Here is a 23,693-nt window from a genome sequence, read left to right as displayed (position 1 = left end):
AGGAATGTAAAGCTGAGGTTAAAATCAGATCATATTCTTGTATGTTCGTGTGATTAAAGATAACAGGTTAAAAAACCAAGTGCAAGAATATTTTATTGTATGGTGAGTTACTCAGATCTGAAATCTGAAAGTGATGGAAGCAGATTCATTATCTTTCATTCGAGTATTTATCCAGTTTTCTTTTTATGATAGATTTCTGACTCTGGGACAAATACAGGAAATTGGGACTAATTGAAAATCTGAGCCAACATGGCTGCTTGGGCCAAATGGCCTCATATGCTGGTTAGTTCAATGTTCAGACATACTGTAACTCGAGCCAGCTTTGTTTAGAGGAAATCTATTGAATCCCTGGAAATTTGCTTTTCATACTTTAGCATCATATGTAGATATGCACAGAGTCCGTTGGCATAGTGTTGGTATATCCTTGGGTATACCATGTGTTTGGCTCTTTAGCAGTACTAAGTTCTTTATCCATCGAGAGAGGAAATGGAATAAATACTGCTTCATGTAAATGTTTTGGACTTGATTATTCCAGCATCAGCACATTTATTTCCATTAGCTGTTTCTCTCCTCCATTATCTGAAACATTAAACAAATGTTCATTTGTATTGTGAATATTATCTTTTTTTAATTTCTTGCATGAGGAAAGTTGTAAATTTAAAATTGATGCAAAGGTCTGAAGGGAATGATGAATGACTGTGTTTCCTATTGGTTGATGTATTATTTCAGGGTTGAATGCTTCTAAATAAATGGTTGAATGCCTTTGGTCATAGGAAGAAATGGCCTAATGTTTGCCAGGTATTTGGATCTTAACTTTGCCTGTCCATTCCTGGCATACGCACACTGTCCAGGATGGTTCTTGATGCATCATGAATGGATTTTGAAAGCTTCATGTTGATGCCTAAGTAATTTCAGTCACCTATATTGTACAACAGTCTGACCACATCATGTGTGCCATTATATAATAGTGAGAGAGACAGGCAATTCAGAATCTGTTCAGTGGCCAGTTTTGTATTGAATATTCACATGCTTATTTCATGACGTTTTTGGGGGAAAAAAAATTCCTGAGTTCAAATTGAGAGATCCTTATTATGACTAAAGAGCTTTTTCCAATTTGAGAACCCAGTGTAGGTATAATACACTGCTAGATCTATATGCAGAGTAAATCACAATCTCTTGTGCCCCAAAAATGGATCATTGACTCAACCTCCAGCGTAATATTTATTTCCAATTATTAAAAAGCGTCATTCATTAAAGTAGACTTCATTTGAATCTAAACTGATTAACTGTCAGTTTGAGTGTTGCTTGTCAGGTCTTATTAAAAACAAAGGATTTATTGGGATCTGCCTGTGATTAGTAATCTTGAATGTTTGAACGTATAAATTCCTTAATGTGATATATGTAGTAAAGGATGTATTTTTTTAACATGAAGAGAAGGCATTTGGGTGTTATCACTGTTCAGGCCTTGAAAGAAATCCTTCCATTTTCATATTGCATTTTTCAGTGTCTTGGATATCCCAAAGCACTTTACAACCAAGGAAGTACTTTTGAAGTGCAGTCACTGTTGTAATGAAATCAATTATTTCCGTCTGAGAAAGCAGAGAGACCTCTATTTAGTGTCTCATCTGAAAGATGTCACCATCAACAGCGCAGAACTCCTCAGTATTTCTCTGGAGTGTCTTTTGTTTTGGTGAGGGTGTGTACTCAACTCTCTAGCATGAGACTTGAACCCACAACTGTCTGATTCAAAGGCTGCCACTGAGCCAACACATTTAACATTGAGATGAGGAATCTCAAACTTGAGGTAGTATGACTCTCATGGTCATATATATCGTAAATGACATTTTGTGCTGTGCATGAAGCAGGACAAGACAGCCTTGGCAGTAAACAGTATGAAGTTTTTAGTGTGGAAATATGTGTAGATGAAGAGGGAGGATACCTTTTCAGAAAGTTTGGATAAGTCAACAAACAAGCAGTTTGAATCTAGTGACTCTGTTTCCGGTCTAGTTCCTTTAATGCAATGTTTTGATTTTGTTCAGAATACACAGGTTTTATAAAAATGGATTCTGATGGTAGGTAATGAATGGTTTATAAATAGGGGCTTATTTAATGTTTCTTCTGCGCACATTGGCAGGGCTTCACCTTGAAATGACAAGTGTTGTACTATTCCATTCTTAAGGAATGTGTGGTCATGGACTGCTTGCTAGGGTTCTCTCTTCACTATGCGTGAGGAATTGGAGGAGGAGATAAAGCTGAGCAGAACAGCTCCAGGCCTGCACCAGGATCTGTGTCTCTTTTCCCAAGACCACAGATGTTGCAGGATAATCAGGATTGTGTTGTCTGTGACAGCAAAGGTCGCAGGAATTACCTTTGTGCCTTTAGAACTTTCTGAGCATCCTTGGATGGATTTGCGTCAAGTCTCTCCATTTCTGGCACTACAGGAGGATGTTAGAAATCATGCTGCACTGCTGCTGCTGAGTTTCCAAGATACCTACCACCCGTAGAGTCTTAGAGATGTACAGCACAGAAACAGACCCTTCAATCCAACTCATCCATGCCGACCAGATATCCTAAGTTGACCTAGCCCCACATCCATCTTTCAAACCAGAACATTTTCTCCACCTCCCCGCCCCCCCCCCCCCCCAACAAAATTTGACTTAAATGCTCATTCTCACATACAGTGTTTCCACTCATTCTGCCTCTGTGACCTCCGGTAGCCATATGTTCCTTGCTCTTTTATCCATTTTTCTCTCTGCTCTATTTATCCCTCCAGCTCCTTCCACTCTATTCTTGGTGACAGAGCATTCAAGTGTCTGGCCTCTTCATTCAGATTCTTCGATCTATCATTCGGTCTACCATCTGACAGTCAGTTGCTTTAACAAAACCATTAACCCCCTTTTTCCAATTCCAAAAAGACGTCTTTACATTAATTGCTGTCTTCTTTTGGGTAGTACCTTGGGAAGTTTTCCTGCAGTAATGGAGGTTTGTTGTATTCGATTAATGATACTGAATAATTTTTCCTTGTTAATTTGTAGCAGAATTATATTTGCAAAAAAAAATAAATGAAACAGACGGCTGAACTAGTTCTGCAAATCCGAGTGATCTGCTTCAAAGTGCATTAAGCAATGAGGATTAAGGGTAGAAAGATAGTGAATAATATCTTGCATTTTTGAAGCTGAATTTGTGGCCCCAACAATCTATTTGTTTGAGGCTAATTTCTAAAATATTAGCCTAGTAAAAGCTGAAAATAAATAAATATTTATTTTGTAAAGTAATTAACTTAACAGAAAGGTGTAACATTATTGAAACTTTTTGGGGGAATATAATGGCTTTGACATGTTTTAGCTGAAACTACTGTAACTTTTTTACCTTCGTGGTTGAGGGTTGCTAGCGCAAATGTTTACACCCCTGTTAGTCTGTTTGACCAATATCTCAAAAACTAACTTAGCAAAGCTTGGTGGACAAATAGGGTTAGGCCTCAGGAAGAACTGATGAATTTCTGTTGATGATATGGATCTGGATCTGGATTGTTTTAAAGGATCCATTAACACTGGAAAATGGGGTAAGCCACCTTTTTTGTTTGTTTTAGAATAGTGTGGGTTTTCTAAACTGTGATGGTAAAATTTGTCACTGTGCAATGGGCTGAATGTCCTCTCTGCACTGTCAGGATTCCATGATTCTAAGAGCCGTCAAAATGTGAGCAGAATTTTTAGAGCAGTTTGGATGTGGGTTGGCCTGAAGCCGTGCCAGTGAGAATGAAAGCTCTTAATTTAAAGAAAAAAGAACAGCAACATGGTAGGAAAAGGAAAGACTTGCATAATTGTGGTGATGTTGAGTTAACATAGCATGGCAAAAGTATGCACTTTACTGAGTTCCCTCTTCGTTTGTCATGCATGGACCAGACTTAACTCTTCCTTAGAATGAAATGATTTCCAACACTCTATCTTCCAACAGCTTGAGGTCATCCAAAGTTTTGCCCACATTTTAACTCTCAGGAAAACCCATTCCTCTAAGACCATGGTTCTCACTGAGATAACACAGTGTGGAGCTGGAGGAACACAGCAGGCTAGGCAACATCAGAGGAGCAGGAAAGTTGATGTTTCCGATCGGGACCCATCTTCAGAAATTCATGAATTCAGCAGAATGGCTATTCTGTTTGTCAGTATGAGCTCCCATGCGCCCTCACTCCCCCCACCCTATTTCTGAAGGAGGGTCCCAACCTGAAACATCAACTTTCTTGCTCCCCTGATGCAGCCTGGCCTGCTGTGTTCCTCCAGCTCCACACTGTGTTATCTCTGACTCCAGCATTGGCAGTTCTTACTATCTCGAAGTGACATTTCTCACTGATCCACTTTGGCTCCCAGTCAAGCAACTTCTTGATTTAAATTCTTACCTTTGCTTTCGAATTCAACCCATGTCCTTGCTCTACTTATCTCTGTAATCTTCTCACAATCTTCCAGGGTGTCTGTGCTGCTCAAATTGTACAACCCCAATTCATAATTGCTCCCACCATCGGTGGCTATGCTTTCATTGGCCCAGTCCCCAATCACCATACAGACCGCCACCTCTCTACCTTGCTTCCATCTTTAAGGAGCCTGCAAAACTTGCATTATTAACTGAGCGCTCAGTCATCTGATTTAATGGGCTGAATTTTCCTGTCTGTTCCCTTGCTTGTTATTTCAACAATCAGAACTCGTGATGAGTCATGACCCAGTGCTTTTTTTGAACTGCAAACCTGATATCACTTTTAATCCCTGCTGAGCTCCTTTCACTTGGTATTTTTGTGTAAGCAGGTGGGCTCTTGAAGCCTGTGGGACCCCATCAGATTAGTCCATATGTGAACCTTGGAGGTAGCCTGCCAAGGAGTTTGAAGCTTTAGATCAATATTTCTAGAAGCTTTTGGCAAAGTGTCCTCCTCTTCCTGTATATGCACTCTCCAGGTATCCACAATATATTGAATTATAGAGCCACTGGCAAGCCTTTGAAAAACTCCTGAAACTGACAAAATAAGCAAAGAGCTTTGAAAGCCTCTTTTGAAAAATACTACTCATAACCTCAAAAGTATCAATCAACAGCACTCATTCGTAGTATTACTGGCAAAAGCTATGATCAACTTCATATCTATTAATTTTGCACAAATAAATAAACATTAAAGAAAAAATGTCTTGTAATAGATACCAATCAAACACCGCTAGTACTCCTAGTCAAGCTGTGTAGACAGACCCCCTACTGAGATTAGTCCAGTGACCATCCTTTACACTCTGATAAATATTAAAATGAGGCTGTGATGTCTTTGACCCGGTAGATGTACAGAAAGGAGAGCTTGTAATTTCCTTAAAATATCTGTGAAATCTGTAACTGTGTGTTAAGAATATTTGAGAGAACTTTTAAGAGTTTGTGTAACTGTAAATGGATTAAGTAATTGTCATGGATAATTGGGTATAGGGTACATGGAGGTTATGCTATACAAGACACTTGCTAAACATCAGCTGGAGTATTATGTGTAGTTCTGGGCACCACACTATGGGAAGGATGTGAATGCATTGGGGGAGACTGCAGAAAAGGTTTACAAGAACAGTTACAGGGGTGGGAAGTTTAAGTTGTGAGGATAGATTTGGGAGGTTGGGACTGTTCTTTTCAAAGAGAAGAAGGCGAATAGAAATTTTCAAAATCATTTAGCGTTCTGAACAGAACAGATAGGGAGAAACTGTTCCTGCTCATAAGAGGGTCAAAAACAAGAGAGCGCAGACTTAACATGAATTCCAAAAGTAGCAAACGTGATGGGTGGAAAAAGTTTTTTTCTCACAGTGAGTGGTTTAATTCTGGCATACACTGCCAGGAAATGAGGTAAAAGTAGGTTCAATTGAGGCATTCAGGATGCCACTAGATATTTATGTGAATAGAAACAATGTGCAAGGGTATGGGGGAAAGGTAGGAGAATGGTATTAAGTCATAACGTTCATTTTGGAGAGTTGGTGCAGACAGGCTAAGTTTCCTTCTGCGCCATAAGACTTCTGTGATTCTGTGAAGTAGAAATACTGAGCCATGTAACCTGTCAATCCCTGACCTGGATGCAATACCAGTAAGATGAAAATTGAGATCCATGCACACTAGCAGATACAATTGAAAAGAAAGAGGAACACACCAACTTCTTGAAGTAGAAGCAAATTTTGCTTAGGCAGCGGTCAGTTTTTCTGTCAGGCAGAAAGGGTGACACGGTGTCTTGAAGGTTTTACTGGAAATCATCAGGATTGTTATGATTTGGGGAAAAGGGATTTCACAGATGTGTCTTTTGCTGATGATCATCACACCCATGAAATTCTGAGGTGAGAATCCTATTTGGATAAGACACCCAACCTACTTTGCGTGATTTAAAACATCATATTCTGGAACAGTGTATTTAAATACTGTCATACCTGCTGAAGGGGAACAAAAGCAGAAATTGCTGGAAAAGCTCAGCAGGCCTGGCAGCATCTGTGTGGAGAGAAATCGGAGTTAACATTTCAGGTTGAGGGACCCTTCCTCAGAACTATTGAAGGGGAATACTGGTGGTTATGTATGACATATCTTTGTATGAAATATTTAAAATGAAATTAACCTTTTTTATTTGAAGTATCATTTACTTGTTGATTCGTATTTAATTTGTGTTAGTTCATCTTAAAGGTTAGAAAGTGAAATCTTGTTGATAATTTCTTCACAAGTGTTGTTTGATAAATTGGTTTAAGTTTATGGTTTCACATAGGCTTCACAACATGCTTCTGCCTCAAACCTGCCCAGGGTGGTGGCAAAACTGAACCTTGTTTTTCCATGTGTCACAGAAAGAAAAAAGGATTGGACATAGCTGGAAAATCTCACAACTGAGTTTTTTAGGACTTAAAGAAGTGTTTTCGAGTGTACTGTTCATGAAATGGTACAATTGTTTGGCAATGTAACTTACGTTTTACAAAAGTGAAACTGTTCAATTTCCTGATAGTCGTGTCTCTCACTTTAAAAATGCTCATTGTTGAGTTACTAATTGACAATGTTATCTCCTTTTGAATGCAGGTGGTCACGTGGCACTTGGTGTACATTATGTAAAATGTGAAGGAGAATCTGTGACCCTAAAGAATGAAAGTGGTTTGTTTGCTGAGTAAATTTTACATGCAATTTGCTGCCTTCAAACAATGAAAGCCTTTATACCTCAAAAGTTTCTGGGCACATTTCATCCTCAACTGAGGTGCTTTCACTTCTTTCAGAAGGACAATATTGCAACTACAGCCAGTGTTGAGCACTGAATATTTTCTCTCAAGTCATAATGCAAGAAGAGTAGCATAATCAGCACTCATGATCATGCTTGAGAGGGTTTGTTTACTTTTGTACCAATGTGTAATCTATTAAATTCAATATTGTATTGCGTACAATATGTGTGTCAGTGTATTTTGGCATCTCGCTCCTGTCATTCCATCATTTTTTTTTCCCACACACTCATAAGTAATTGTAGATGTTATTAAATTGTGACATGTAAAGTTTGGTCTTTTATGGATTTTTGCATTTTCCAAGGTATTTAGCGCACACAATGAAGCCACTCCATCCATAACTGGGTGGGGAAAGGTCGAGTATTAAATTGTTTGATCTGTTTACACAGTTGTTGTCATGTGGAATATTTAACAGCCACATCAGGAAGTTTGCACTGTTGTGACAAAGGTATATACTTTCAAAAGGGATATGTTCTTGGCAAAAAAACAAACACTCTGTTTCATAGAAGATCCTTTCTAGACTGGGTTAGTTACTACTTCATGCTGTACAAGAGTGTGGGACAAACAAAACCACAGATCAATTACAAGCCAAGTCTGTGGAGATCGTTGGTGCTGTTATTTGTAGCAGAGCCTAAATCCACAATAGGTTGATGTAATTTTACCTAGGCTAGGGTAAAGGATTTAACAACTATTAAATAACAGCGTTGTGTTTAAAGTTCTTCTTTCTTCATGAAAACTGTAGTTCTCAAAACGCAGATATGTTACACATGCAGGAAAGATTTTTTTAAAAACACAAGGAAGACAGCTGTGTTCTTTTCAAAGTGAAGTGTTACTCTTACAACGTTTCACATATCACCAAAGGCATTTCTTTTGTCGTCTGAGGGTGTGAAAATTCAACAACTTATACATGGTGGCTAATGTTTTCTCCTTGACAAATATGAAATATGTCTTCTCCAAATATGTTGTAACAAAATGGAACTAAACTCTTTACTTGAAATCTTAATGTTGATTGGGTGAGCATAATACATCAGTGTAATAAATACATTTATGAAGTCTCATGTAACTGCTGTCTCTGCCAATGACACTCACATTTGAATATTGTTTGTTTCAGTTAATAATTAGCTGAAGTATTGCACAACATGATTTTTTCAAACTCACCATGATATTACTTTTGAGCAGAATTGATTACGTTGTTTCTGCGACTTGGTGTGGTAAGGTTGGAAGAAAATCAACCCTGAATTCCTGTTACTGCCTGTTTTCAGTTCATCATTAACTCAACAGGATGATGCCAAGCACGGGCAGACTATAATTATGAGGATGTAATGGAATTACTTTTATCCAGCAGTGCAGAGAAGACAAAGAAAGTAATTTGATACTTAAAACAACAAATGCTGGAGATCACAGTGGGTCAGACAGCATCCATGGAGAGACAGCAAGCCAACATTTTAAGTCTAAACTGCTCTAGCTTGCTGTCTCTCCTTGGATGCTATCTGACTGGCTGTGATCTCCAGCATTTGTTGGAGTTTTCAGTACAGATTCAAGCATCTGTAATTTGCTCCTAAGATAATTTAATATATTTTTGTTGTAATTATGAAGGGCTTTGAGAGTTTTAAAATGGGGCATTTTACTGTCTTGAATGTACTTTGTAATTGCAAATTGTTGTTTTATAAACTGTTTATTCGGTTTGAGGACTTGGGGAACAAGAGGCCATTAATTTAAAATGGGGTCAGGGTGAGGAGAGGAACTGAAAGAAGGATCCTTTTGATGAAGTGGCTGGAGATGTTTTGGTCTAGGACACTAACCTCTTATAGTGATATCCTGGGGCTCAGATAATTGGCACAAATTAACTACAGCCATCAACTTTTATGTTTGATCCACTCCGGCCAGTGATGTTTTTCCCCCAATTCCCATTGGTTTCAATGTCACCCTTGGTCAAATGCTGTCTTGATGTTTTGGACTGTCATTTCCATCTCCCCTGATGAATTCAGTTCTTTTACCCATGCTTGTATAAGGTCTATAGGAGATGGATTCTTATGCCACTGTTGAGAGACATATCGTTGTTTCTTTTAAGGGAAGGTTTGGCTAAATAAAGCAAGTGATGCTGCAGGGTGATGGAAAGATAGTTTTTTCATCTTTTCAATCGTGAAGGCTGAGTCTGAGTCTCTTCTGCACAAATGTCTTTTTGATCCCAAGATTGGGATTCGGTATACTAAATTAAGGTTTTAAATGTTTGTAAGATACTTTCACAAGGGACTCAGGAATGCACACCTTTGTGCTTTCTAGAAGAGCAATTAAAGCCATTGCCTTGTTTATGAATTGGTGTCATCTACCTATTGAAATCAGGACAACTCTCCCTACACGTCTGGTTTAATGGAACATTGCCATGCTCTCGAGTGAGGATTGTAAAAGAGACATATATAGTACCATATGTCAACTGAAATTAAATCACAGGAATCAGATGTGTTTGTTGAGCCCCTTTTTTTTGTTAAAATTTTTTGATAAAGTGTCTGTTACAATTGTAAAACAAGGGGAAGAAGTTAGCAATTGCACAAATTTTAAATGATGGACAACAGAAGATTACTTTTTACTTGGAACTGTTGATTTATAAAGCCTTAAGTGAATTCTCCAAAATTCTTTGGATATGGCAGTTTGCAACAAAGTTAAAATCAATTTGTTCTAAGTGGGATACCAGAAAGTTGAGTAATCCTGTTCTGCAATTTTTTTCACTTGTTCATGTTACAGGGGCTATTACTGGCAAAGCCTGCATTCTGCCTTTTGGGAACAATTAAAGTGTCATGTTGTTGTTAAAATGTTTTTAAACCATATGTGTGGATCTGGAGTCATATAAGCCAGATGAAGTAAGGTTGACAGAATTCCTCCCCTAAATGACACTAGTGAACTGGTGTTTAATTTTTAATGACAATAGATAATAATTTCAGAGCCATCATTACTGAGACTAGCTTTTAGTTCCAGATTTATTTTTAATGGAATTTAAATTCTACCAGCTGCAGTGTTGGGAATTGACCCTGCATTTCCAGAACACTACTAAGCCAGTGACATTATAACTACACCACTAATGTCCTTCAGGGGAGGAAATCTGCCACCCTCACCTGGTCCGGCCTACATGTGACTCCAGACCCACAGTAATGTGGCTGACTCTCAGCTGCCCTCTGAAATGGCCTAGCAAGCCACTCAGTTGTACCAATCGCTACAAAGACTCAAAGAAATGAAACTGGATGGATCACTTGGCATCGACCTACGCACCGGAAAAGGCAACGGCAGAAACAGCCCTGTCGACCATGTAAAGTCCTCCTCACTTGGCTGGCGGTTAGTGCCAAAATTGGGAGAGCTGTCTCAGACTAGTCGAGCAACAGCCTGACATACCTTACAAACACTGTCCTAGACACCACCGTCACTGTCCCTGGATATGTCCTGTCTCACTGGCAGGACAGACCCAGCAGAGGGGGCGGCACAGTGGTATACAGTCGGGAGGGTGTTGCTCTAGGAATCCTCAACATTGACTCTGGACCCCATGAAGTCTTATGGCTTCAATTTAAACATGGGCAAGGAAACCTCCTGCTGATTACCACATACCGTCCCCCCTCAGCTGATGAATCAGTACTCCTCAATGTTGAACAACACTTAGAGGAAGCACTGAGGATGGCAAGGGTACAAAAATGTACTCTGGGTGGGGGATTTCAATGTCCACCACCAAGAGTGGCTCGGCAGCAGTACTACTGATCGAGCTGGTCGGGTCCTACAGGACATAGCTACTAGACTGGGTCTGTGGCAGGTGGTGAGGGAACCAACAAGAGGGAAAAACATATTTGACCTCCTCCTTACCAATCTGCCAGCTGCAGACGCATCTGTCCATGACAGTATTGGTAAGAGTGACCATCACACAGCCCTTGTGGAGACGAAGTCCTGCCTTCACATTGAGAACAACTTCCATCGTGTTGTGTGGCACTATCACTGTACTAAATGGGACCGACTTCACACAGATCTAATAACTCAAGACTGGGCATTCGTGAGGCGCTGTGGGCCATCAACAGCAGCAGAATTGTACTCCAGCACAATCTGTAACCTCATGGCCCGGCATATCCCCCACTCAACCATTACCATCAAGCCAGGGGATCAACCCTGGTTCAATGAAGTGTGCAGGAGGGCATGCCAGGGGCAGCACCAGACATAGCTGAAGATGAGGTATCAACCTGGTGAAGCCACCAAACAGGAATACTTGTACGCCAAACATAAACAGCAAGTGATAGACAGAGCTAAGTGATCCCACAGCCAACGGATCAGATCTAAGCTCTGCAGTCCTGCCACATCCAGTCGTGAATGGTGGTGGACAATTAAACAACTCACTGGAGGAGGCGACTCCACAAATATCCCCATCCTCAATGATGGAAGAGACCAGCACATCAGTGCAAAAGATAAGGTTGAAGCATTTGCAGCAATGTTCAGCCAGAAGTGCCCAGTGGATGATCCATCTCGGCCTCAGCGAATGGTCCCCAGCATTACAGATACCAGTCTTCAGCCAATTTTATTCACTCCACATGATATCAAGAAACGGTTGGAGACACTGGATACTGCAAAGGCTATCGGCCCTGACAACATTCCGGCAATAGTACTGAAGACATGTCCTCCAGAACGTGCCACTCCCCTAGCCAAGCTGTTCCAGTACTGTTACAACACTGGTATCTACCCAACAATGTGGAAAATTGCCCAAGTGTGTCCTGTACACAAAAAGCAGGACAAATCCAACCCGGCCAATTACCGCATCAGTCTCCTCTCGATCATCAGTAAAGTGATGGAAGGTGTCATCAACAGTGCTATCAAGCAGCACTTGCTCAGCAATAACCTGCTCAGCGACGCCCAGTTTGGGTTCCGCCAGAGCCACTCAGCTCCTGAACTCATTACAGCCTTGGTTCAAACATGGACAAAAGAGCTGAATTCCAGAGGTGAGGTGAGAGTGACAGTCCTTGATATCAAGGCTGCATTCGACCGAGTGTGTTATCAAGGAGCCCTAGCAAAACTGGAATCAATGAGTATCAGGGGGCAAATGCTCCAGTGGTTGGAGTCATACCTGACATGTAGGAAGATGGTCGTGGTTGTTGGAGGTCAATCAGTCCAGCTCCAGGACATCTCTGCAGGAGTTCCTCAGGGTAGTGTCCTGGGCCCAACCATCTTCAGCTGCTTTATCAATGACTTTCCCTCCATCATAAGGTCAGAGGTGGGGATGTTCGCAGACGATTGCACAACGTTCAGCACCATGCATGACTCCTCAGACACTTAAGCAGTCCATGTTCACATGCAACAAGATCTGGATAATATCCAGGCTTGGGCTGATAAATGGCAAGTGACATTCGCACCACACAAATGCCAGGCTATGACCATCACCAATAAGAGACAATCTAACCACCGTCTCTTGATATTCAATGGTGTTACCATCACTGAATCCCTTACTATCAACATCCTGGGGGTTACCATTGACCAGAAACTCAACTGGACTCACCACATTAACACTGGCTACGAGAGCAGGCCAGAAGCTGGGAATAATACAGCGAGTAACTCATCTCCTGACTCCTTAAAGTCTGTCCACCATCTACAAGGCACAAGTCAGGAGTGTGATGGAATAGTCCCCACTTGCCTGTATGAGTGCAGCCCCAACAACACTCAAGAAACTTGACACCATCCAGGATAAAGCAGCCCACTTTATTGGCACTACATCCACAAGCATTCACTCCCTCCACCACCGACGCTCAGTAGCAGCAGTGTGTACTATCTACAAGATGCACTGCAGAAATTCATCAAAGATCCTCAGACAGCACCTTCCAAACCCACGATCACTTCCATTAGAAGGACAAGGGCAGCAGATATATGGGAACACCACTACCTCCAAGTTCCTGACTTGGAAATATATCGCAGTTCCTTCACTGTCGCTGGGTCACAATCCTGGAATTCCCTCCCTAATGGCATTGTGGGTCAACCCACAGCAGGAGGACTGCAGCGGTTCAAGAGGGCAGCTCACCACCACCTTTCTCAAGGGCAACTAGGGATAGGCAAGAAATGCTGGCCAGCCAGCGACGTCCACATCCCACAAAATGAATAGAGAAAAAAAAACTGTCCCACCAAGGACTCCTGTCCATTTATGACTAGGATCAGCAGTTCATAATGTCTGAAAAGTCACATTTTGTTGTTATAGACTTGGGACTTTTCCTGGTCTTTTGACCATTACACTTTTGGGTAGCACCATAGTTTTCTGTGAATTTACCATTGACTTGAGTTACAAAGGCCCTAAAATTATGTTGAGGTGTATAATAAAAATGACAAAAAAAATTAATTTGTTGAATCAATTATTTCCTCCCAATAGTGAGAGGATGCACTTAGGAGAAGGAGCTCAGCATGTCAGACCTTTCATTTTCCATGACTTCAGTTCAATCTGATTTCTGAAGAGGCAACTTTATTCTAGTATTGTTTGACTTAAGAATATACAAGAATCTTTGTTCTGCAAACACTTCAGTTACTCAACACTAGGTGTGGCCATTTTGGATGTTGTTAGGCTGTGCTGGGAAGGAAATATGTTCCTGCAAGTTCTATATTTAAATCTCATTTCTATGCAGAACTTGGACAAGTTAAGAGTTTATGTTTATTTTCATCTTTAAGAAATATTTATACAGTTCATTATGTTCCTCTGAAATGTTTCAGGGTTTTTCAAATGATAAATTACTTTGAAATGTCTCAACTGTTGTAAAATCACTTGGGCCTTAGCAATGTCCCAGAAATAGTAATGAGATGAATGGCTGGCTGACTATACTACTCTTAGCACCACCTCCCTTCCATTCCAGCTACCGACCAGATTCATCCCTCTCATCAGCCAACCAGATCATACTTACTACTGGTGTCCACCTATCACCACCATTCCGCTACCCTGCAAACCTCCCCCTCCCCCAACACCCCCTTATCTGCAGCTCCCCCTACCCCCACATCCATTCTCAAACATTGACTTCTCCTCCAGCAGATGCTGCTTGGCTTGCTGTGTTTTCCCACCCTCCTGTTTGTCTACCTTAGATTCCAACAACTGCAGTTTCTTTTTGTCTTCATACTACCCTTAGTGCTTTTGTTGAGGAAGTAATAGCGGTCAGGAGAATAGGAGAGCTTCTGGGGTGTTATAAAGTGTCCCAAAGTCAAAGCTTTGGGTTTAACGTCTGATTAAACAACAAACACACCATCATTTCTATTTTAGCCTTGTCAAGCGACTACTGTTTACTTTCAATGTATGACACTTTAAGGAAATATTTATTCCTACAACACACCTTGTGGCAATTTCGGAAGATAAACGTCATGGTTCTAGAGTCCACAGTATTTTGTTTTACGTTTTGTTCTGATTGTGAAAGAGAATGAAATATTTTCCATATTTTACTGTTGTGTCAGTAACAGGCACTATCGGTACAACCAGTCAGAATAGTTCTTGCTGTTGCATAGGAATCTACCTCAACCAAATCCTCAAAATGCCTTGTTTTCTTGCCCCAACTATGAAATATTTCATCTGCCTACATTAAGCAACTTTGTGGGGCTTCTGATCAAATTTGTTTAGTGCAAAATATCATGCTGTGAATTATTGCCAGTCTGATAAGAATGGGAGTTCCTGAGGTATTTTTGTGTTGGGCTAATATACATTTACCTCTTCTTTCTGGAATGGTGTAACAGTATTCTTCTGACAATGGTCTCTTGTGGATCCTGTTTAAATCACCCAGCTCAGTGACCATGCCTTCAGCTACCTAAACCCTCCAATCTAGTGTCGCTTCCCAAAATCTCTCTGCCTCTCCCCTTACCATCTTTTAAGATGCTTCTCCAAATTTATTTCTTTGAGCAGGTTTTTGCTCACCTGTCCCATCCCGTCATCATAGTTCTGTCATGTTTTGATGAAGCTCCCTGAAGTGCCATGTTAAAGAGAGGTTGTTGAATCCCTCCCTGATGAAAGAAGCTGCTATTTAAAACATTAATTAAAAGGGGTTTGGGTTTGAATTAGAAAGCAAATTAATTGAATAATGGAGAAGAGTGCAGAACAAATGAACATGGGCTTTAATGTAAAGCCCCTAACTGTCTGTTTTAAGCTTCAAATATGGTGTCAAAGATGAGGGACATATTCCCTCCTGCAAACTCAGTTGCATTTGATAATTGAATTCTGTTCTTAAGACAAGGCTTTTGTTGTACATTAGAGACTCCTCTTCAAACATAAAAATATCAGAATTCAATTCAAGTGCTAATGTTCTTTCATACTTACTGATATGATTTTAATCTTGAAATTTCCCAGAAACTGTACGTGGGATACTTTTCTAAATACATAAGTATCAGTAAGGAAGAAAAATTGTTTTGAAAATCAAGAAAAAAAATCAAGCACAGTTAAATCAAAGGCAGGTTTCTGTCATTGCTGTTCCTTCAAGTATAGTCAGCATCCATCGACAATAATTGAAATATACATTATCATAAGAAAGACAGAGGTCTCCTTATCTTTGATCTTTTATTCAAAGAATACAAAAACTATTAAAAATATAGGGCAAATCTCTAAATCTTTAGCAACTTGAGTTAAGATGAGAAATCTGGGAGAATTGTTAGAAGGTCCAGCAAGATCTGTCTTAACATCAGTAACACCTCATTGTGTTTTCAAACTGAGTTCCAGGTGTTGAAACAGGATTTCACTTGGGAATCTATGATAGGGTTTTTGCTCAATGTTAGCCTCATTTTCTATAGTATCTTATTTTACCACCCATGGCCACTGGAAATTGTTAGTTTCCAGCATGGAAGTCTGAGGGGGTTATCTGGTCAGTTCTTGCTTGTTTCTCTGAATGCCATCTTGGACAACTGGCACGAACGTCTCAGGGCACGCTCCACAGAGAACAAGTATTTCCTGTCCATTGACACTGGCATCTGATGTGCCAGTCTTCCACATCATTGTGGCATATCGCCAATGCATTTATACTTTGTTTCTGCACTTCAACACTGCAGCTCAGGTTGCATCAACATGTCTCATTGCGATGCTATTGCAAAGAGGGACAGACAGGCAGCCAGCTCATGGATTCGATTAGGCTGCACTTTGGGGCTGTATGCTTGCTCTGTCAACATTCAGTTACAGTGAGGCTACTTGGATGCCCACAGCATTTCTCCTTGCCTTGCTTTTTTTTGTTTGTGGTATTCCTCTAGAACTACCAGACTCCCAAGACTGTTGTATTGCCTTGTTGTTTAGCACAGACATGAAGCCAGAAAACTCGTCATAGCTTTTGATGGCCTCAGTCAAATTGGAGGAGACAGCCTTTAGCCATGGAGCCCTGGAACAGTAAGTTAAGGGCAGCCTCCAAAACCAGTCTATGTGCTTGGACACAACCACTTGGGGCTATCAGAGTCAGATCCCTTCTACGTGTAGGGGTGGGGGCAGAGGTGTGTGGAAGCCACATGTCGGATAACTCGTCACTCATCTTAATCTTTCTGCCTTAATTGTGGGCAGTTTCATCCTGTAATCAGAGAAAGGGAGATACTAAGGGACATGAAAGTGGCTGGTACATTGCTGGCATCTGTGGGGCGAAAGGTGGTGATGTGTTCCAAGGGAGTGAATAGACAGCACAGAGGACATTCAGGATTAGTGGTGTAGGGTTGGTAGGAAGGGTGAGAGTGAGACAAGGTGCTGTATGCCATTGTGAGAGTGACAGAGTATGAGCCTTGATGGGAGGTGTGTATAATGGCAAAGATAGAATATGTGAGGTACCAGAGAGGAGATGGTGAAACTCAGCCAGGTAGAATGGAGAAGGTTGCCCAACCTAAGAGGCTGGGCATTCCGCCTGGTGGCAACGTCTGAACACAATACCATGGTTGTGTTGTGGCCTCCTCTGGCAGTCCTGGGGGTAAGAATATACCTCCCCATCCACCAGGATGTCTGCCCACAAAGTAGGACAGCAATTTCCCATCCTCTGTTATATCCAGGGCAAATGTCAAGAAGTGTGTGGAGCAGTTCCAGACTGACGGTGTTTGTCTGAATGCGCAAAGGCCTTTAAAGGTAGTGCTGACACCAGGGATCCTGGAATATTCGAGCAGTGGCAAGTTTGTCCAGTTACAGTAAGTGGTAGATTTGGGCTAATGCTGGATGGGATGTGTGCCGCTAGCACACGATAGGTAGTTATGAGGCAAGTTGGTAAGATATCACAAGAAAACCTGCTTGGCATTGCAGAGGAACATATCATGAAACTTGACGAAACTGATACTTTGCCAAAATGTGGCAAGGTTTGGAGTGGCACAGTGGCCCAGTGGTTAGCACTACTGCCTCACAGCACCAGGAATCTGAATGCAATTTCACCCTCAGGTGAGTGTCTGTCCCTGGTGTTCAGGGATGGGCAGGCTAGGAGGATTAGCCATGAGAAATGCAGGATTACAGGGATAAGGTGGGGGCAGGGAGGTCTGGGTGGAATGTGCTTCCAAGGGTTGGTGTGGATTCGAAGGGCTGAAGGGCCTGCTTCCATACAATAGGGGTTCCATGATAGAATTGACACTGTGGACTGAATCTCCATCTCTGTGCAAGTGCAGTTCTTTTGATGAGACAATAAATTATGAAATAAATAAGTAAAACTTGATCAAAGGTTCAGTGGCATGGCGAATAGCATCCACACCTCAAATCAGAAGCTCTTGGTTTGAATCCTACTCTGGGACTTTATGGCCAACATAAATGGGACAGTCAAGAAGGCAAAACAATGCCTCCTCTTCCTCAGGTGGCACAGGAAATTTGGCGTGTCCATAAGGTCCCTCACCAGCTTCTACAGATGCACCATTGAAAGCAAACTGTCTAGGCACATAATGGCCTGGTATGGCAACTGCTCTGCCCAGGATTGTAAGAAACTACAGAAGGTGGTGTGCACAGCCCAGACCATCACAGAAGCCAACCTTCCATCCTTTGACTCTACTTACACGGCTCGCTGCCGCGGAAAGGCAGCCAACATCATCAAAGACCCATTGCACCCTGCTAATGATTTCCTACAACCTCTTCCATCAGGCAGAAGATACAGAAGCCTGAATGTACGCACAAGCAGGTTCAGGAACAGCTTCTTTCAGGCCGTTATCAGACTGTTGAATGGACTCTAGCCTCAAATAATGTAACCTGTATCCCTCTAAGTCTTTTTGATCTGTACATCCTGTGCTTGCTGTGATCTGCCTGTACCGCTCATCAACAAAGCTTTTCACTGTATTTTGGTACACGTGACAATAAAATCAATCAAAACAGATGTGGTCACAATGTGGCTCAACAAGTTGAATATCAACCTGCAAATCCTTTCCAAATGCTTATGGTTAATGATAAGAGGACTCTGTTGGTCAGCCGTGCTTAATGCAGTGTGAAAACCCAAGCTGTAGGCTCTGACTTTAGGCTCGCAACCTATTCCAGGAAAAACGTTACAGAAACAGACGTGTGTGTGCTTCATCTGTCTCTTGCACCACAAGACACAATAAGTTTAATAAGTGTTTATTTATAAGTACCGTGAACTGGCAATTTCTTTTGGCTCTGAACTTGAGATTTGCAAATGTTCATACCACCATCTCTTAGTTGCTTCCTTTGCAAGCTGAAAATTCATAATCTTTCTTCACAACCCAAAGCTTTAGTACCATTAAGTACCAATTCCGTCTCTATGTGCTGCTCCATGATATCAGTTTGACAAACAGAACAGGTTCACTATTCGAGCTGCTAATCAAAGTGCTATACATTTTTTACAACTTCCTTGGGCAGATGTGCTTTGGCTATATGGCTCAACTTTCCATTGTTTTTATCTTTCTATACCGCTGTTCTGCATTGTGTAGCTATATTTAATGATAAGTTTAGTGTGCTTCCTTTGTCTCTTTCAGCTTCACCTTTAGTTATTACAGTCTCATTCACCCAGTGTCTGGTAACATCTGTGGAGAGAGAAACAGTCTAGAGGTACTAGTGAGTACCTCTAGTGTTCTTTATGTTTGTTTCTGACTTCCAGCATCAACAGTAATTTTGCCTTTATTCACAAAGTGTCTGTCTTGCCTATTTTTCTCTCATTTTCTATTTATCCATGTTGAAGTTCATGTGCCACTCTATCCGAATACCTATTTTCTTCAATTCCTTGATTAATTTTGTTGAACTTTACTTTTGCACTTAGTTTAGCATCATCTGTAAATATAACCACTTTGCCTTGATTTTCCATGGTTCTTCTTAATGTAAATTAGAAAGCCTATTCATTTCCAACAGCATGTTCACCCTGAGAGCAAACTACTTTGTTGAACCCTTCTGTAGTGTCATTGACAGCATTGGGCAATGTAGGTGAAAGCATCAGCTCATGGTGTAAAGGAAGGCCCAGAATGATGCCAAACTGTCCTTGTGCCATAAGATCATGGTGTAGGCTTGCAGTGTCCTGCCTCCTCCACTTGTCCCTCCTCAGGTGTGAGTAACGTTTTACTTGATTCCTTCTTCCTCAACTGTGAGTTATTAGCCTGCTTCAGAGTGTGGGAATTGGACTGGTCCTGAGTCTTAGGTCGGGGTCAACAAGAAAACAGTGCCCAGAATGACATATATTGTACATACTGCTAACAAGTGTAACTCAACAGGTGGAAGAAGACAAGTGTAGAGAGGAAATTTAAAAATGATATTTGTTGGATGGTAAAAACACACCTTAAAATTCAGCCTCTCAAATGGCTTCAAATGTTTTCCATTGGGACCTGAGTGAAGTATATGCTCTCGTGTAAAGTCAGAGACTTGATGGTGGCTGGACCCAAAGTTGTTGCTAGCCGTTGGACTTGCAAGCAATGTATTAGATCAATGTAATCTACGCCGCAAACAGTGATTTGATGCTCAGAACTGTACTCCACCCTGCTACATGCTCCCACACAAGGCCATATTCAACCAAAATTATTGTAATTCAACCATTTGCTGGCATGCTGTTAACAGATGGCAAGAGTGAAATATTTTCACTGATCAAAGCATTTTTAGCTGGAAAAATGACAGTGTAAAAGCTTGACAAAACATTCAAGTTCTTCCTAGTACACTGGGCTGTATATTATACATTTGTCTAGTCTGTAGTTCTCCAAAAATCAATATGTAAACTGGTCTATAGCACAGCCCACAGCTCAAAAAAGGAAACCCTCCCTTTATTTGAATCAGCTGCTGTCAAGTTTGTTTCATGAACTTTGCACGTTGTTGAGGAGTTTAAAATAAGACGGGGAATCAGTCTTCAGTATTCTGTACCACGCTTTTAATGGGAAATTGTTGTGGTGATGGAAAAGTGGATCAGTTATTCATAGTGATTAAAAATAGGTTTCACCCATAGGTTTCACCCATCTTGTATTTCCATCCAGGTACATAAGAAGGGTTTTCACAGCTGAGTACTACATATGTAATAGGAGGCTGAAAAATGATTCCTGCACTTTAGTAGGAGAGGTGCATACCTCGGGCAAGGAACAGTCATCTTTGTCAATACGTCTGCTTTGTGTTTTCTGCACTTTTCTGATGAGATTGGTCTAATGCACAAGAAGCTTCTGTTGTCCTATAGTACAAGCCTAATTACATCATTCAAATAGAAGATATTGCAGCATTTCTTGATGCCCACTGATCCAAAACAAGCAGTACGCGTAAGTATTTGGAGCAAATTGGATTCCTGCAAGCACACAAGCAGAATTTGCTTCAAAACTGTAACGGTTGGCAATTTGATAACAGTAGTGTTTTTTTAAACTGAATTGGATTCATTGGTAATTCACCACTGTTAGATTCATTGGCCCATTTCTTTGCTTTCAACCATTTTTAACCAATTTACTTAACAGTGGCTATCTTGTATGTCAGTGTCACCAGGACATCAGTAGTCTCCTGCCATATCTCAGTGTTATGTATAGAAGACGTCTGATGTGAAAACTTGTCACCAATAAGGACCCTGCAAGAAACTGCACCAGCACAATTCGGCTCTAGCATAAGAAGCTTTAATCCCAGTGCATGGCATGAGAATCATGCTGGGAGATCAACAACTGTATCTAAATGATGGGACTGTGGGGGAAAACCAAAGAAATTCTTCTGAGTGCATTGGATGTGTGAAATACGCCATTAGTGCTGCCAAAGCTCTCACTCTGTAAGCTTAGCCCCAGTGGATTTTCATGGCTAAATATGATTTGTTCAGCAAGGTACTTTGTACAAACATACTAATTCACAATATAGATCATAGAAGATCATAGATCATAGAATCCCTACAGTGTGGCAACAGGCCCTTCAGTCCAACAAGTCCACACCGAACCTCAGAGCATCCCACCCAGACCCTTCCCCCTATAATCCACCTAATCTACATATCTCTGAACACTATGGGAAATTTAGCACGGCCAATCCGCCTAGCCTGCATATCTTTTGGATGGTGGGAGGAAACCGGAGCACCCGGTTTGGTCTGTCTTCACTACACTTGAAAGAATACAACTGTAATGTGTTACCTATTCCATGTTTTAGCTTACAGTTTTCACTGCTTACCTGATTAGGTCTGCACTGCAGTTATCCTAAAAAGAAGTAACGTTTGCAGCTGACTCGTCCTCTCCTTCCAAACACAAAGTAGCAAAGATCCTCTTTGGTCTCAGTCAGATACTGCACCAGTCTTTCTCATACTGTAGTGTGCTGGAGGGACTAGAAGTGACAGTTAAATCAGAAATGTAAGAAAATAGAAAGAACTTCTATTTCAGAACAAGCATGAGAGAAAATGTAGGATTCATGAAGCTGAAAAATCCAGATAAAAATTGTAGATTTAAAAAGAATGGAGGATAAAACATCAAAATGGCAATAATTTTTGAGTGAAAAGAAACAAAACCAAAAATATGGAATATACTTCATCTTCTGGCCTTTTACTTCTCTTTCAAAATTCCTACAATTGTTTACTATTATAATGGACAGTTTGAACAGGAAGATATAAGTATTTATTCTGCGCGCAGTTCAAGTTATTACAGGTAATATTTTGGTCTTGTGGCATTTTTCCACGATGAATTATTTTCCTCACCACTTTTCCTGAAACAGGTTGATATCTGTCGGCTGCTCTCCAGTACCTCAAGTGAGCAGTTGTTATGTATGAAGAATAAGAAGATCATAAGAAATAGGAGCAAACAGTCATAGAGATGTACAGCATGGATACAGACCCTTTGGCTCAACTCATCCATGCCGACCAGATATTCTAAATAAATCTGGTCCCATTTTGCCAGCATTTGACCCATATCCCTCTAAACCCTTCCTATTCATATACCCATCCAGATGCCTTTTAAATGTTGTAATTGTACCAGCCTCCACCACTTCCTCTGGCAGCTCATTTCATACATGCACCACCCCTGCATTAAAAAGTTGTCCCTTCGGTCCCTTTTAAATCTTTTTCCTCTCACCTTAACCCTATGCCCTCTGGTTTTGGACTCCCCCACCCCAGAGAAAAGACCTTGTCTATTTACCCTATCCATGCCCCTCATGATTTTATAAACCTCTATAAGCTCCGTCCTCAGCCTCCAATACTCCAGGGAAAATAGCCCCAGTCTATTTATCCTCTCCCTATAGCTCAAACTCTCCAATCCGGGCAACATCCTTGTAAAACTTTTCTAAACCCATTCAATTTTCACAACATGCTTCCAATAGCAGGGAGACCAGAATTGCACACAGTATTCCAAAAGTGGCCTAACCATTGTCTTGTACAGCCGTAACATGACCTCCCAACTCCTGCATTTAATGCACAGACCAATAAAGGAAAGCATACCAAGCACCTATCACTATCCCATCTACCTGCAACTCCACTTTTAAGGAACTCTGAAACTGCACTCCAAGTGCTCTTTGTTGAGTAACACCTCCCAGACCTTTACCATTAAGTGTATAAGTCCTGCCCTGATTTACCTTTCCAAAATGCAGCACCTCGCATTTATCTAATTAAACTCCATCTGCCTCTCCTCAGCGCATTGGCCTATCTGATCAAGAACCTGTTGTACTCTGAGGTAACCTTCTTCACTGTCCACTAGACCTCCAATTTTGGTGTCATCTGCAAACTTACTTACTATACCTCCTACATTAACATCCAAATCATTTATATATATGACAAAAAGCAATGGGCCCAGCACTAATCTTTGTGGCACATCACTGGTCAGAGGCCTCCAGTCTGCAAAGCAACCCTCCACCGCCACCCTCTGTTTTCTACCTTCCAGCCAGTTCTATATCCAAATGGCTAGTTCTCCCTGTATTCCATGTGATCTAACCTTACTAACCAGTCTACCATGAGGAACCTTGTTGAATGCCTTACCGAAGTCCATTTGGTCATGTCCACTGCTCTGCCTTCATCAATCCTCTTTGTTACTTCTTCATAAAACTCAATTAAGTTGGTGAGACATGATTTTCCATTTACAAAGCCATGTTGACTATCCCTACTCATTCCTTGCCTTTCCAAATACATGTAAATCCTGTCCCTCAGGATT

This window comes from Rhincodon typus, chromosome 23 (genome assembly GCF_021869965.1).
Source record: "Rhincodon typus isolate 14 chromosome 23, sRhiTyp1.1, whole genome shotgun sequence".
Lineage (NCBI taxonomy): Eukaryota > Metazoa > Chordata > Chondrichthyes > Orectolobiformes > Rhincodontidae > Rhincodon > Rhincodon typus.
Note: the sequence above shows the minus strand (reverse complement) of the source record.